This window comes from Pseudophryne corroboree, chromosome 4 (genome assembly GCF_028390025.1).
Source record: "Pseudophryne corroboree isolate aPseCor3 chromosome 4, aPseCor3.hap2, whole genome shotgun sequence".
NCBI classification, from domain to species: domain Eukaryota; kingdom Metazoa; phylum Chordata; class Amphibia; order Anura; family Myobatrachidae; genus Pseudophryne; species Pseudophryne corroboree.
In genome coordinates, this window is record NC_086447.1 from 267452781 (window position 1) to 267469900 (window position 17120).

A 17120-nucleotide genomic window follows, 5' to 3' on the forward strand; every position below is an offset into this window, starting at 1 on the left:
TAAAAGGGTTATATACATTACTTATATTTTTATTCAAATTAATTTTACAGGGTTTGCCCTGTGTGGTGTAGGGGTACGCAGTGGCAAACTCAGGATTTGCATGGGGGGGGGGGGGTGTTTCCAGAACTGGGTGGAGCCAAGCACTGGGGTGGGGACTGAGGTGACCCAGTATATGCTGGGTCCGTAAAACTAGTGTGTCTGTGTGTGTGTGTGTGTGTGTATATATATATATATATATATATCTACACACATATATATATATATATATACCGTATATATACACACACACACACATATATATATATATATATATATATACACATAGCATATTAAACATGCATACATATATATATATATATACATACATACAGTACACGTATATACGCATGTATATATATCATATGTGTGTGTGTTTATATGTATGTATATTAGTGATGTGCACCGGACATTTTTCGGGTTTTGTGTTTTGGTTTTGGATTCGGTTCCGCGGCCGTGTTTTGGATTCGGACGCGTTTTGGCAAAACCTCACCGAAATTTTTTTGTCGGATTCGGGTGTGTTTTGGATTCGGGTGTTTTTTTACAAAAAAACCTAAAAAAAACAGCTTAAATCATAGAATTTGGGGGTCATTTTGATCCCATAATTGTATTAACCTCAATAACCATAATTTCCACTCATTTCCAGTCTATTCTGAACACCTCACACCTCACAATATTATTTTTAGTCCTAAAATTTGCACCGAGGTCGCTGGATGCCTAAGCTAAGCGACACAAGTGGCCGACACAAACACCTGGCCCATCTAGGAGTGGCACAGCAGTGTCAGGCAGGATGGCACTTAAAAAAAATAGTCCCCAAACAGCACATGATGCAAAGAAAAAAAGAGGCGCACCAAGGTCGCTGTGTGAGTAAGCTAAGCGACACAAGTGGCCGACACAAACACCTGGCCCATCTAGGAGTGGCACTGCAGTGTCAGGCAGGATGGCACTTCAAAAAAATTGTCCCCAAACAGCAAATGATGCAAAGAAAAATTAAAGAAAAAAGAGGTGCAAGATGGAATTGTCCTTGGGCCCTCGGGCCCTCCCACCCACCCTTATGTTGTATAAACAGGACATGCACACTTTAACGAACCCATCATTTCAGCGACAGGGTCTGCTACACGACTGTGACTGAAATGACTGGTTGGTTTGGGCCCCCACCAAAAAAAGAAGCAATCAATCTCTCCTTGCACAAACTGGCTCTACAGAGGCAAGATGTCCACCTCATCATCATCCTCCGATTCCTCACCCCTTTCACTGTGTACATCCCCCTCCCCACAGATTATTAATTCGTCCCCACTGGAATCCACCATCTCAGGTCCCTGTGTACTTTGTGGAGGCAATTGCTGCTGGTGAATGTCTCCACGGAGGAATTGATTATAATTCATTTTGATGAACATCATCTTCTCCACATTTTCTGGAAGTAACCTCGCACGCCGATTGCTGACAAGGTGAGCGGCTGCACTAAACACTCTTTCGGAGTACACACTGGAGGGAGGGCAACTTAGGTAGAATAAAGCCAGTTTGTGCAAGGGCCTCCAAATTGCCTCTTTTTCCTGCCAGTATACGTACGGACTGTCTGACATGCCTACTTGGATGCGGTCACTCATATAATCCTCCACCATTCTTTCAATGGTGAGAGAATCATATGAAGTGACAGTAGACGACATGTCAGTAATCGTTGGCAGGTCCTTCAGTCCGGACCAGATGTCAGCACTCGCTCCAGACTGCCCTGCATCACCGCCAGCGGGTGGGCCCGGAATTCTTAGCCTTTTCCTTGCACCCCCAGTTGTGGGAGAATGTGAAGGAGGAGATGTTGACGGGTCACGTTCCGCTTGACTTGACAATTTTCTCACCAGCAGGTCTTTGAACCTCTGCAGACTTGTGTCTGCCGGAAAGAGAGATCCAACGTAGGTTTTAAATCTAGGATCGAGCACGGTGGCCAAAATGTAGTGCTCTGATTTCAACAGATTGACCACCTGTGAATCCTGGTTAAGCGAATTAAGGGCTCCATCCACAAGTCCCACATGCCTAGCGGAATCGCTCTGTTTTAGCTCCTCCTTCAATGTCTCCAGCTTCTTCTTCAAAAGCCTGATGAGGGGAATGACCTGACTCAGGCTGGCAGTGTCTGAACTGACTTCACGTGTGGCAAGTTTAAAGGGTTGCAGAACCTTGCACAACGTTGAAATCATTCTCCACTGCGCTTGGGTCAGGTGCATTCCCCCTCCTTTGCCTATATCATGGGCAGATGTATAGGCTTGAATGGCCTTTTACTGCTCCTCCATCCTCTGAAGCATATAGAGGGTTGAATTCCACCTTGTTACCACCTCTTGCTTCAGATGATGGCAGGGCAGGTTCAGGAATGTTTGGTGGTGCTCCAGTCTTCTGTACGCGGTGGCTGAATGCCGAAAGTGGCCCGCAATTCTTCGGGCCACCGACAGCATCTCTTGCACGCCCCTGTCGTTTTTTAAATAATTCTGCACCACCAAATTCAATGTATGTGCAAAACATGGGACGTGCTGGAATTTGCCCAGATGTAATGCACGCACAATATTGCTGGCGTTGTCCGATGTCACAAATCCCCAGGAGAGTCCAATTGGGGTAAGCCATTCTGCGATGATCTTCCTCAGTTTCCGTAAGAGGTTGTCAGCTGTGTGCCTCTTCTGGAAAGCGGTGATACAAAGCGTAGCCTGCCTAGGAACGAGTTGGCGTTTGCGAGATGCTGCTGTTCTTGCTGCGGGAGGCAATACATCTACCCAGTGGGCTGTCACAGTCATATAGTCCTGAGTCTGCCCTGCTCCACTTGTCCACATGTCCGTGGTTAAGTGGACATTGGGTACAACTGCATTTTTTAGGACACTGGTGAGTCTTTTTCTGAGGTCTGTGTACATTTTCGGTATCGCATGCCTAGAGAAATGGAACCTAGATGGTATTTGGTACCGGGGACACAGTACCTCAATCAAGTCTCTAGTTGCCTCTGAATTAACGGTGGATACCGGAACCACGTTTCTCACCGCCCAGGCTGCCAAGGCCTGAGTTATCTGCTTTGCAGCAGGATGACTGCTGTGATATTTCATCTTCCTCGCAAAGGACTGTTGGACAGTCAATTGCTTACTGGAAGTAGTACAAGTGGTCTTCCGACTTCCCCTCTGGGATGACGATCGACTCCCAGCAGCTACAACAGCAGCGCCAGCAGCAGTAGGCGTTACACTCAAGGATGCATCAGAGGAATCCCAGGCAGGAGAGGACTCGTCAGACTTGCCAGTGACATGGCCTGCAGGACTATTGGCTTTCCTGGGTAAGGAGGAAATTGACACTGAGGGAGTTGGTGGTGTGGTTTGTAGGAGCTTGGTTACAAGAGGAAGGGATTTAGTGGTCAGTGGACTGCTTCCGCTGTCACCCAAAGTTTTTGAACTTGTCACTGACTTATGATGAATGCACTGCAGGTGACGTATAAGGGAGGATGTTCCGAGGTGGTTAACGTCCTTACCCCTACTTATTACAGCTTGACAAAGGCAACACACTGCTTGACACCTGTTGTCCGCATTTGTGTTGAAATAATTCCACACCGAAGAGCTGATTTTTTTTGTATTTTGACCAGGCATGTTAATGGCCATATTCGTCCCACGGACAACAGGTGTCTCCCCGGGTGCCTGACATAAACAAACCACCTCACCATCAGAATCCTCATTGTCAATTTCCTCCCCAGCGCCAGCAACACCCATATCCTCATCCTGGTGTACTTCAACAGTGACATCTTCAATTTGACTATCAGGAACTGGACTGCGGGTGCTCCTTCCAGCACTTGCAGGGGGCGTGCAAATGGTGGAAGGCGCAAGCTCTTCCTGTCCAGTGTTGGGAAGGTCAGGCATCGCAACCGACACAATTAGACTCTCCTTGGGTATATGTGATTTAGAAGAACGCACAGTTCTTTGCTGTGCTTTTGCCAGCTTAAGTCTATTCATTTTTCTAGCGAGAGGATGAGTGCTTCCATCCTCATGTGAAGCTGAAGCACTAGCCATGAACATAGGCCAGGGCCTCAGCCGTTCCTTGCCACTCCGTGTCGTAAATGGCATATTGGCAAGTTTACACTTCTCCTCAGACGCTTTTAATTTTGATTTTTGGGTCATTTTACTGAACTTTTGTTTTTTGGATTGTACATGCTCTCTACTATGACATTGGGCATCGGCCTTGGCAGACGACGTTGATGGCATTTCATCGTCTCGGCCATGACTAGTGGCAGCAGCTTCAGCACGAGGTGGAAGTGGATCTTGATCTTTCCCTATTTTAACCTCCACATTTTTGTTCTCCATTTTTTAATGTGTGGAATTATATGCCAGTAACTATCAATAGCAATGGCCTACTACTATATATACTGCGCACAACTGAAATGCACCACAGGTATGGATGGATAGTATACTTGACGACACAGAGGTAGGTAGAGGAGTGGCCTTCCGTACCGTACTGCTATATATACTGGTGGTCACTGTCAGCAATCTGCATAACTAAAATGCACCACAGGTATAGAATGTAGATGGATAGTATACTTAATGATGACACAGAGGTAGGTACAGCAGTGGCCTTCCGTACCGTACTGCTATATATAGTATACTGGTGGTCACTGTGTCAGCAAACTGCAAAACTAAAATGCACCACAGGTATAGAATGTAGATGGATAGTATACTTAATGACGACACAGAGGTAGGTACAGCAGTAGCCTTCCGTACCGTACTGCTATATATAGTATACTGGTGGTCACTGTGTCAGCAAACTGCAAAACTAAAATGCACCACAGGTATAGAATGTAGATGGATAGTATACTTAATGACGACACAGAGGTAGGTACAGCAGTGGCCTTCTGTACCGTACTGCTATATATAGTATACTGGTGGTCACTGTGTCAGCAAACTGCAAAACTAAAATGCACCACAGGTATAGAATGTAGATGGATAGTATACTTAATGACGACACAGAGGTAGGTACAGCAGTGGCCTTCCGTACCGTACTGCTATATATAGTATACTGGTGGTCACTGTGTCAGCAAACTGCAAAACTAAAATGCACCACAGGTATAGAATGTAGAGGGATAGTATACTTAATGACGACACAGAGGTAGGTACAGCAGTGGCCTTCCGTACCGTACTGCTATATATAGTATACTGGTGGTCACTGTGTCAGCAAACTGCAAAACTAAAATGCACCACAGGTATTGAATGTAGATAGATAGTATACTTAATGACGACACAGAGGTAGGTACAGCAGTGGCCTTCCGTACCGTACTGCTATATATAGTATACTGGTGGTCACTGTGTCAGCAAACTGCAAAACTAAAATGCACCACAGGTATAGAATGTAGATGGATAGTATACTTAACGACGACACAGAGGTAGGTACAGCAGTGGCCTTCCGTACCGTACTGCTATATATAGTATACTGGTGGTCACTGTGTCAGCAAACTGCAAAACTAAAATGAACCACAGGTATAGAATGTAGATGGATAGTATACTTAATGACGACACAGAGGTAGGTATAGCAGTGGCCTTCCGTACCGTACTGCTATATATAGTATACTGGTGGTCACTGTGTCAGCAAACTGCAAAACTAAAATGCACCACAGGTATAGAATGTAGATGAATAGTATACTTAATGACGACACAGAGGTAGGTACAGCAGTGGCCTTCCGTACCGTACTGCTATATATAGTATACTGGTGGTCACTGTGTCAGCAAACTGCAAAACTAAAATGCACCACAGGTATAGAATGTAGATGGATAGTAGACTTAATGACAACACAGAGGTAGGTACAGCAGTGGCCTTCCGTACCGTACTGCTATATATAGTATACTGGTGGTCACTGTCTCAGCAAACTGCAAAACTTAAATGCACCACAGGTATAGAATGTAGATGGATAGTATACTTAATGATGACACAGAGGTAGGTACAGCAGTGGCCTTCCGTACCGTACTGCTATATATAGTATACTGGTGGTCACTGTGTCAGCAAACTGCAAAACTAAAATGCACCACAGGTATAGAATGTAGATGGATAGTATACTTAATGACGACACAGAGGTAGGTACAGCAGTGGCCTTCTGTACCGTACTGCTATATATAGTATACTGGTGGTCAGTGTGTCAGCAAACTGCAAAACTAAAATGCACCACAGGTATAGAATGTAGATGGATAGTATACTTAATGACGACACAGAGGTAGGTACAGTAGTGGCCTTCTGTACCGTACTGCTATATATACTGGTGGTCACTGTGTCAGCAAACTGCACAACTGAAATGCACCACAGGTATAGAATCTAGATGGATAGTATACTTAATGACGACACAGAGGTAGGTACAGCAGTGGCCTTCCGTACCGTACTGCTATATATAGTATACTGGTGGTCACTGCGTCAGCAAACTGCAAAACTAAAATGCACCACAGGTATAGAATGTAGATGGATAGTATACTTAATGACGACACAGAGGTAGGTACAGCAGTGGCCTTCCGTACCGTACTGCTATATATACTGGTGGTCACTGTGTCAGCAAACTGCACAACTGAAATGCACCACAGGTATAGAATCTAGATGGATAGTATACTTAATGACGACACAGAGGTAGGTACAGCAGTGGCCTACTGTACCGTAATGCTATATATTATATACTGGTGGTCACTGGTCAGCAAAACTCTGCACTGTACTCCTCCTATATAATATTATACTGGTGGTCTCCAGTCCCCACAATAAAGCAGCACACTGAGCACAGATATGGAGTGTTTTTCAGGCAGACAACGTATACTGGTGGTCACTGTCAGCAAAACTCTGCACTGTACTCCTGCTATATAATACAGCTGCTCCCCAGTCCCCACAATTAAGCAGTGTGAGCACAGATATATGCAGCACACTGAGCACAGATATGGAGCGTTTTTTTCAGGCAGAGAACGGATAACTGGTGGTCACTGATCAGCAAAACTCTGCACTGTACTCCTCCTATATTATACAGCTGCTCCCCAGCCCTCCCCACAATTAAGCAATAGTGCACATTCAAGTTCAACAATAACGGAGAGGACGCCAGCCACGTCCTCTCCCTAACATTTCCAATGCACGAGTGCTGCTTATATAGAATCCGAATCTCGCGAGAATCCGACAGCGGGATGATGACGTTCGGGCGCGCTTGGGTTAACCGAGCTATACGGGAGAATCCGAGTATGCCTCGGACCCGTGTAAAAAGGGTGAAGTTCGGGGGGGTTCGGTTTCCGAGAAACCGAACCCGCTCATCACTAATGTATATACATGTGTGTATATATGTATGCACATGGATATATATGTACTATAATTAAAATAAAGTAAACTTTTATTAAGCACTTACAAGTGCCACCAGGAAGACAGCAGGCTGCAGAGGACGCTAGACAGCCATTAATAATACTCATGCAGCTAAAGAAGAAAAAAAAACATTTTTTTTTGGTGGAGGGGGGTTTCTGGGTGCTCGGAAACCCCCCTGGGTGCGCCACTGGTCATGACCCAAATGACTAATTCTTATTGGATGCTTAGTGCTTACCAAAATAAACAAAACAATATTTAAATTTCTAAGAGCAATCAAAAAATAATGATGTATGTGTCAGTTGTAGATATGTTTGTATATGTAATGACAGCAATGCCACAAATTTTTTTTTTTTTTTTTGGTGGAGGGGGGTTTCTGGGTGCCCGGAAACCCCCCTGGGTGCGCCACTGGTACGCTTGCCTGTGCTGCACATAATAGCTTCAGTTAAAAGGGTTACTATTATTAAAATTACTTTTTACAGGCTTGTGTGTGTGTGTGTGTGTGTGTGTGTGTGTGTGTGTGTGTGTGTGTGTGTGTGTGTGTGTGTGTGTTTAGAGGTACGCTCTCCTGTGCCACCAATATTGTGCGTGTATTACATCTGGCCAAATTCCAGCACATCCCATGTTGTTTGTGCCGCACACTTGTGTCGCTTAGCTTAGTCATACAGCTACCTCATTGCACCTTCTTTTCCTCATTGCATGATGTGCTGTTTGGGGCCTAGTTTTTTTAAGTGCCATCCTGTCTGCCATTGCAGTGCCACTCCTAGATGGGCCAGGTGTTTGTGCCGCACACTTGTGTCACTTAGCTTAGCCATCCAGCTACCTAATTGCACCTCTTATTCTTCTTTGCATCATGTGCTGTTTGGGACTATTTTTTAAATCTGCCATCCTGTCTGCCACTGCATTGCCACTCCTAGATGGGCCAGGTGTTTGTGTCGCACACTTGTGTCGCTTAGCTTAGTCATCCAGCCACCTCATTGCAACCTTTTGGCTTAAAAACAATATTGTGAGGTGTTCAGAATAGACTGGAAATGAGTGGAAATGAATGTTATTGAGGTTAATAATACTGTAGGATCAAATTTACCTACAAATTCTGTGATTTTAGCTGTTTTTATGGGGTTTTTTCAAAAATCATCCAGATCCAAAACCAAAACATGAAAGGGTGGTTTTGGCAAAACCAGTCCAGATCCAAAACACGAGCATGGAACCAGAACCAAAACACGAAAAGTGCCCGCCGCACATCTGTAGTTTGTACGTAAAGTATGTAAAACGAATTGCTATTTGGTTAAAGTTGCAGCTGAGCATCTCTGGAGTACTCGGAGACTGATTCTGAGTCAGAGGTCTTTTGCTGCAGGCATGCATCTTATGATAATTCCTCCCACTTGCAGCACCAATCGGTTGTGTACACCTGCAGTTGACTACCTCCCAGAAATGGGCAATAAAAAAACCACTGTGCCTGCATCCAAGTTTGCTTACGCATCTCGGTGCCATAACAATTGGGATGCATGCACAGTGCCACTCAGATGCATGTGCAGAACTTAAAACATTGATCTACTTTGTGTATAAGGCAATGGCATTGCTCATGAATGGTGTGCCTTTTTACTGGTACTGCGATGCTTATAATATGCAAAAGGTAAAGAAATATACGGTATGCTACTCCTCTCGGAGCGTCTCAGTTGAGCTGGGCATCTCTCACCACGGAGGAGATGTACTAAACCTTGAAAAGTGATACATTTCAAGGTGATAAAGTACCAGCCAATCAGCTCCTAACTGCCATGTTACAGGCTGTGTTTGACAAATCTAGAGAATAATTTATGCACTGCATATAAAGTTGCAATGTATAAACAGAGGGCGTTAGGCTACGGCCGCACATAGCAGCCACTTAGCCTTAGGGTTTGGAAAATGTCAGTTAGGAGCTGGTTGGTTGGTACTTTATCACCGTGAAATGTATCACTTTTCAAGGCTTAAGGGCCCTATACATTCGGCGATCCGCCTCCGAGCTGCCCGACGACGGATACAGCCGACGGGTGACCCGGCGGCGGGGGGAGGTGATGGGGGGAGTGAAGTTTCTTCACTCCCCCACGTCACCCAGCTCCATAGCAATGCATGCTAATATGGATGAGATTGTCCATATTGGCCTGCATGCATAAGCGACGGGGCACCAACGATTAACGAGCACGGGGCCGCGCATCGTTCATCGTTGGTGCCTACACACTGCACGATACGAACGAGTTCTCGTTCATTAATGAACGAGGATGTTCTATCATGCAGTGTTATCTGTCAGTGTGTAGGGCCCTTTAGTTAGTACATCTGACCACATACGGAGTATAAGTGATATCTGTAAGTTTGCACTATCCACATGGGGGGTCATTCCGAGTTGTTCGCTCGCAAGCTGCTTTGAGCAGCTTTGCACACGCTAAGCCGCCGCCTACTGGGAGTGAATCTTAGCATATCAAAATTGCGAACGAAAGATTAGCAGAATTGCGAATAGACACTTCTTAGCAGTTTCTGAGTAGCTCCAGACTTACTCGGCATCTGCGATCAGTTCAGTGCTTGTCGTTCCTGGTTTGACGTCACAAACACACCCAGCGTTCGCCCAGACACTCCTCCGTTTCTCCAACCACTCCCGCGTTTTTCCCAGAAACTGTAGCGTTTTTTCACACACTCCCATAAAACGGCCTGTTTCCGCCCAGAAACACCCACTTCCTGTCAATCACACTCCGATCACCAGAACGAAGAAAAAACCTCGTAATGCCGTGAGTAAAATTCCTAACTGCATAGCAAATTTACTTGGCGCAGTCGCAGTGCGGACATTGCGCATGCGCATTAGCGACTAATCGCTCCGTTGCGAGAAAAAAATAACGAGCGAACAACTCGGAATGACCCCCATTATCCAATGTAAGCATTTCATTCATTTTAGACGCCAGAATATTGGGTGGCTGTCTCAAACTCACAACAGAGTAGACCAGCTTCATGGATCACTCCTACTTTCCCAGCTGCTTGATAAAATGATAAGCGGTGAATCTTATTGCTGTGGCCTCACCCATGTGACCAATGGAAGTATGGAGTACGAGGGGGAAGGCGCAACAGCCACCACATTTCCTGCCCAGAAAATCGTTACGTATTATCTCGTCATTCAACGTGATATTTTGTGTTTGCATATGGGCCCATAGTGAGGTACTTTCATACTTCTAGTCTGCATTCAGAAAGATATGCCTAACCATTCTGCTCCTCTCATCTTTGTGACAAAATGTAGCATCCATGCATCTTCCAGGATATTTACACCACACATCCACAATGTACACATACATATCAGCACAATAATGTAACAACAATAGATGCATGATGCCCCCAAAACGTAATTTATTACACTGTACGACCAAAGCACCTAATTTCAACAACGTGACATTGGTAACATAAGGTAATAGGTATATTTTTTTTTTACCTTGTATTAAAAAAATCTTAGAAACGTTAAGTAAAAAGAAAAGAGCTGTGTCATTGTATTTCTACATATTAAGCTGTTTTATACCATTCAAACAAAAAGTCTTCCATTACACTGTATGTATGAGGCAATTTACGGAAGACTTAGCACACCTACAATGCTAGACTTAACTTCTTGGTTAATTCTAGATATGCCCATAGGAGATGTGCTTAAGCTCATTAGTGGTTCTCAGAGGGGTTGGAAATAGTCCCGGCTGTACATTTCCGTCTATAAAAAGTCAGGATTCTGCATAAGTAGACCTTTCCCTTCTGATATGCTGGAAGGGTGATGGACGCCTCTTGTCAGAATGAATTTCAAGCAGAGATTGTTAGGACTGAGGTTTCTTTTTCTAATAAATATACTAGCTAAAAAGGAAATTCCTCCACCATGCACAGTGAATGGGCATTTTGACCTGACAGGTATAATTAGGAAAAGAGATGTGAATATAGGAGGAATATTTTCTGTGAATTATGTGGAATCACACCCAGATTTATCCTTCAGAAATGACCCGGAAAGGCTACAATGCAGTGGGTGAGTGTCATACTCTTATAGCTCAGTAGTTTAGTAACAGTACATTCTCTAGGCTTATAATATATATATATATATATATATATATATATACAAACACAAGGAACCACTGCACTCGCCATTCCCAGGGGTTGGGGTGCGGTGGGCTGTGACCACCAAACTCAAATATACCAAACAGAAAACCCTGCACTCTCCTAAGCAGCTTCATTCACCCTAATGCTTTAATATACATCTAAATAAACAATGGGGTTTTGGTTTATGAATTGTACAAATCATGTAAGCTTGCGGCCCACTCCACGGGACCCCATTTCACCGCAAGTATATATATATCTATATATATTTATCTTCACCATCTTAAAACTGCACCATACATAGTGCAGAGCTCTATTAATGCTGCAGCCTGTCTGAACTGTACTTCCTACAATTGGCTTTTTGTATATCACATCACTATTACAGTCACTTAAGCCACTTTACCTCATCAGAGGATACGTTTTTCATTCTTTAAACAATGATTTACTGGTTTTCCAGTTGTCTGGCCATTTAACCATTAAATAAATGTGCCAGCTAGCTTTTCACCAAGTGAAGGGTGCCTGTGGGTTGTCATCAGTCATTTACTGTGAGGCGAGCAGGGGATTCCTGAGTCCACACCTTGTAGACCTTGGTAAGAGCTACAACCTTACAACTAATGTGGCGCCACTGCGTCTGAAGAGAGGTTAGACTTACCTAACTGTAACATTTTCCTGCCCTCAGTATGCCAGGCTGCGCAGTGGGCCAGGGATATGCATAAAAAGTAAATAAATGTAAAAAAAAACACATATGTACAGCAACAACAAAATGTGAACTGTATAAATTACTAGTGCAAATCTTCTGCCCATGTCACCTGCAGCCCTTGGCTGTTGGCCTAGGACAGATGTCCCTTCTCTGGCTGAACATACATCATGCAGACAAAATGTCCAACGTTGCAGACTAACTGAACTGGTTAAATCTCCACTGAACAGTCCTACCTTACTGAAGACAAAGTGGGATTTGGGGTCACAACCACTGACAATTGTAGAACTCTAGGTATTATGAGTATGGGTGGATGAAAAGCATTACCTTCGCTCATTTGTTCTGATTTTTTAAGTATGGAAATCTAGAAAACAAAAACATAATAATCTGACACATTTTTTCTTTCCTCAGATTCTGTGTAAGAGACTTCCAGAGTGTACAAACAATGATATTTGCCATAGAAGAAATAAACAGAAATGAAATTAGCTACCAAACATCAGCTTGGGTTACAGAGTCTATGATACTTGTTATACTCACTTCCAGGCAACCCGGGCAGCTTTGTCCCTGACCACTGGTGCTGGTGACAGGCATTATACATGTGTTCAGTCTCCCTTAGTGCCAGTAATAATTGGAGGGTCTTGGTCTACCCAATCCATTGCTGCATCCAAAGTGGTGGGACTGTTCAACATTCCACTGGTATGCTTAACCTTTATCTTCACTGTTTATTATAGAAAGACAGAATTGCGGCAATGCTGAAGGCGAGCATATCTTTTAGCTCTCAGAGTAGATTGGGTGAGGGGTGCTGGGTGAGAAATGCTGTGGGTAAGGGGTGATGGGTGTTGCTGGTTGCTGCTGTGATCTGTGCTGCTGGGAGAGGGGTGCTGGGTCAGAGGCGAAACTAGCAGCTGCGCGAGGGAGCATCAGCTAAAGTATTGCCTAGGACATTTAATTGGTTAGGGCCGGCTCGCCTGCAGGAATAAAGACACGGGTAGATTAGGATGGTAAACCATTTTGGGAATTTCTGAAACAGCCCTTAATGTGGGGGTGGAGGGGTGTGGTCTGATGATAGGGGTATGTGGAAGAGTGTGATGCATATAAGGCATATAAGGTGATGGTGCAGGGGATCAAAAAGAGTACATGAGGGCAGACCAATAAATGAAAAAATTAGCGCTTGGAAACTGGATATTAAATCTATCACAATTTTAATGAATTGATTAAAAAATGATACTGTTGCAACAGATATTAAAAACACAGTGTGTTAAATTGAATTCGGGCATAGCATAGCACTGCAGAATTTAAAAAGTTCCATATACATTCTATATGGTGTAAACGTTGTTTGCCGGTACTCAAATAGGTCAATTTATCCCCAATAATGCTGCCACAGTCCAGGAACAATTGAAAGCGAATGGAAAGTTACCAACTGCTGTTGGATGAGACCTTACGTGGCTTGGTTCAAGGTGCTACTTGGTCCAATTTATTTGCTCAGGTCCAATAGTGCAGATGTCCAATTTGCAGATGATGAGGGTTCCTATATCAGACTTCTAGGCGTTTGGAGAGAATTGAAGAGACAGAGTCCAGCTAACCCACCTTAGGGTTGGGTTAGCTGGACTCTGTCTCTTCAATTCTCTCCAAACGCCTAGAAGTCTGATATAGGAACCCTCATCATCTGCGAATTGGACATCTGCACTATTGGACCTGAGCAAATAAATTGGACCAAGTAGCACCTTGAACCAAGCCACGTAAGGTCTCATCCAACAGCAGTTGGTAACTTTCCATTCGCTTTCAATTGTTCCTGGACTGTGGCAGCATTATTGGGGATAAATTGACCTATTTGAGTACCGGCAAACAATGTTTACACCATATAGAATGTATATGGAACTTTTTAAATTCTGCAGTGCTATGCTATGCCCGAATTCAATTTAACACACTGTGTTTTTAATATCTGTTGCAACAGTATCATTTTTTTAATCAATTCATTAAAATTGTGATAGATTTAATATCCAGTTTCCAAGAGCTAATTTTTTCATTTATTGTTGTTCCTATTGTGGGGCTTAACTAACCCGTTTTTTTTAGCTGCTCAAAGGAAAGCAACTCATTACTAGCGCCAAAGGTATTACAGGTTGAGTATCCCTTATCCAAAATGCTTGGGACCAGAGGTATTTTGGATATCGGATTTCTCCGTATTTTGGAATAATTGCATACCATAATGAGATATCATGGTGATGGGACCTAAATCTAAGCACAGAATGCATTTATGTTTCATATACACCTTGTACACACAGCCTGTAGGTCATTTTAGCCAATATTTTTTATAACTTTGTACATTAAACAAAGTGTGTCTACATTCACACAATTCATTTATGTTTCATATACACCTTAGTCACACAGCCTGAAGGTAATTTAATACAATATTTTTAATAACTTTGTGTATTAAACAAAGTTTGTGTACATTGAGTCATCAAAAAACAAAGGTTTCACTATCTCAGTCTCACTCAAAAATGTCCGTATTTCGGAATATTCCGTTTTCGGAATATTTGGATATGGGATACTCAACCTGTACTTGGTAATCCAATTTCTCACATGAGGGCAGAGGTTAGCAAAACAGCAACTGCTTGCGAATGCATGCTGGGGGCAGCCCAGCACAGGGCAAAGCCGGCTAGCATGCAAATGCCCGCCAGTGATGCAATTGCATTGTAATCGAAACCGCTGAACTAGGGATGCCCCCTGCCTGCGCAGCCTGGCTGTGAAGGCAAGCGCAGGGCGGCCATGTGATGTCAAAGGTCAGCCGCTGCAACGGCGCCCCGGACCACCCCGCTTATGATTCTGCCTGTCTATATATATATATATATAGGATGGAGCAGCCCGGCACTCCCTGAAAGTGTCAGTGACAGGCCCAGGTGCCCTCCAAGATAATGCAGCAATAAACAAAGAAAGATTGGCGGCACTCCAGGACTTCAAAGTAGTAATAGAGATGTGTATTAGAACATTACAAAATACAAACTGTCACAGTTTGTATTTTGTGATGTTCTAATACACATCTTTATTACTACTTTGAAGTCCTGGAGTGCCGCCGATCTTTCTTTGTTTATATATATATATATATATATATACTGTATAAATATATATATAAATGAACGGTGTACTGAACATTTTTTGTCGCTACAGGTCAGTTACTTTTCTACCTGTGCTTGTTTGAGTAACAAACATGAATAGCCAACATTTCTCCGCACAATACCTAGTAATTGAAGACAATGTCTATGGACAAACTGCAGGTAGCTTATTTAAAGATGAAGCCACAAAACTGGGCAGCTGTGTAGCGTTTACTGAAATGATTCCAGCCGTTACTCCTGGGAAGATCAGGCGGAGCGTGAGAAATATCTTGGCTTGCAAAGTGAAAGTTGTGCTGATAATTGCATCCGAATTTATAGTAGCAATAATTTTGCAGGAAGTAGTTTACCAAAACATAACGGGGATTCAGTGGATTGCTAGTGAGGCCTGGTCGACATCCAGCCTTGTCTATAGCAAGCAGACATATACACATTTTGGTGGGACCATAGGGTTTGCCATACGTAAAGGTGACATTGCTGGGCTAAGAAACTCTCTTTCTAATATTCATCTATCCGAGAAGAAACATAACCCTCTCATTGCAGATCTGTGGGAAGAAACCTTTAATTGTTCCATTGACAGTTCTGTTTATTCAGGTAAAGCACCATGCACAGGTCTTGAGGATGTAAGTGCTACCGGCGCCTTATATCTGGATGTGAAGAACCTTCGTATTGCATACAATGTGTATAAAGCCACTTATGCAGTTGCACATGCTTTGCACAATATGATAGCACCACTGGGATTTTTTTTTAAATTCAATAAAAAATTTTATTGGGTTTTACATTGATTTAACATTTAAACATTGCCCAGGGCAATACATAACAGACATACAAAATACAAACTAAAACAATAAAGCAAATAAAGAGCAATAAAATTAACAACAGGCTTACGGTTGTGTATAGAGCGCATATCGCGACGTGTGGACACGTATCCCAGTCAAAGTCATATATCAACAGAGCAGTGATGACCCATCGTTACTATATATTTTATCCACAGCGTATTACACGATGCCACGGTATTAACATTCGTTTGAACCTGGCCGGCCGCGGGCCACACACCCCACAGACCTCCCACAGCAGGCACTCATGACAGTTGATTAAATAATTCTAGGGCTCAGCAGTACTTATCCGTGAAATGAAATAGCGAGAGCTCATCCACTTTCCCCATACAGCAGTAAACTTTTTTTCCGCATTCCTGGCCAGGTATACAAATTTTTCATGTGTAACAGAAGTGTTAACCAGAGAAATCCAGGATTGTGGGGCTGGGGCTTCATTAGCCAACCACAGTCTGGCTATGCAAACCTTGGCCAAAGCACAGAGGTTCACAACATAGCGTCGACTGGGCGGATCCAGAACCTCCTCATCTATAGTCGCTAATATACAGGAGATAGGTGTAAGTACGGAAGAGGGGACACCTGTATTAACTATAGCACGCATAACCTCCTCCCAAAAAACCGACACCAAGGGACATAGCCAGATCATATGCCAAAAGTCTGCTCCCATACTACCACATTTGGGACATTTTGAGCTATGGGATCCCCCTATATGCGACAGCCTCACCGGGGTCATATATACCCTATGTAGCACAAACAACTGAATTTGCTGATACCGGGCAGATGAAGTTGAAAGCCGGCACGATCCCAGAGCACCCTCCCATATATCATCCGACAATGGACCCAGATCAGACTCCCACTTAATCTTAAGGGAGACAAGGGGGTCTATATGATGCATTTGAAGTAAACGGCCGTATATTTTGGAGACTAAATGTCCAGGTCCCACTGTTTTCAATAATAATTTGACCGGAGAATCAGTAAGCGCCGGAGGGCCATCAGGGAATTGGGCAGACATAGCATGTCGCAGTTGAAGGAAGCGAAAAAAATATGCAGAGGGGACAT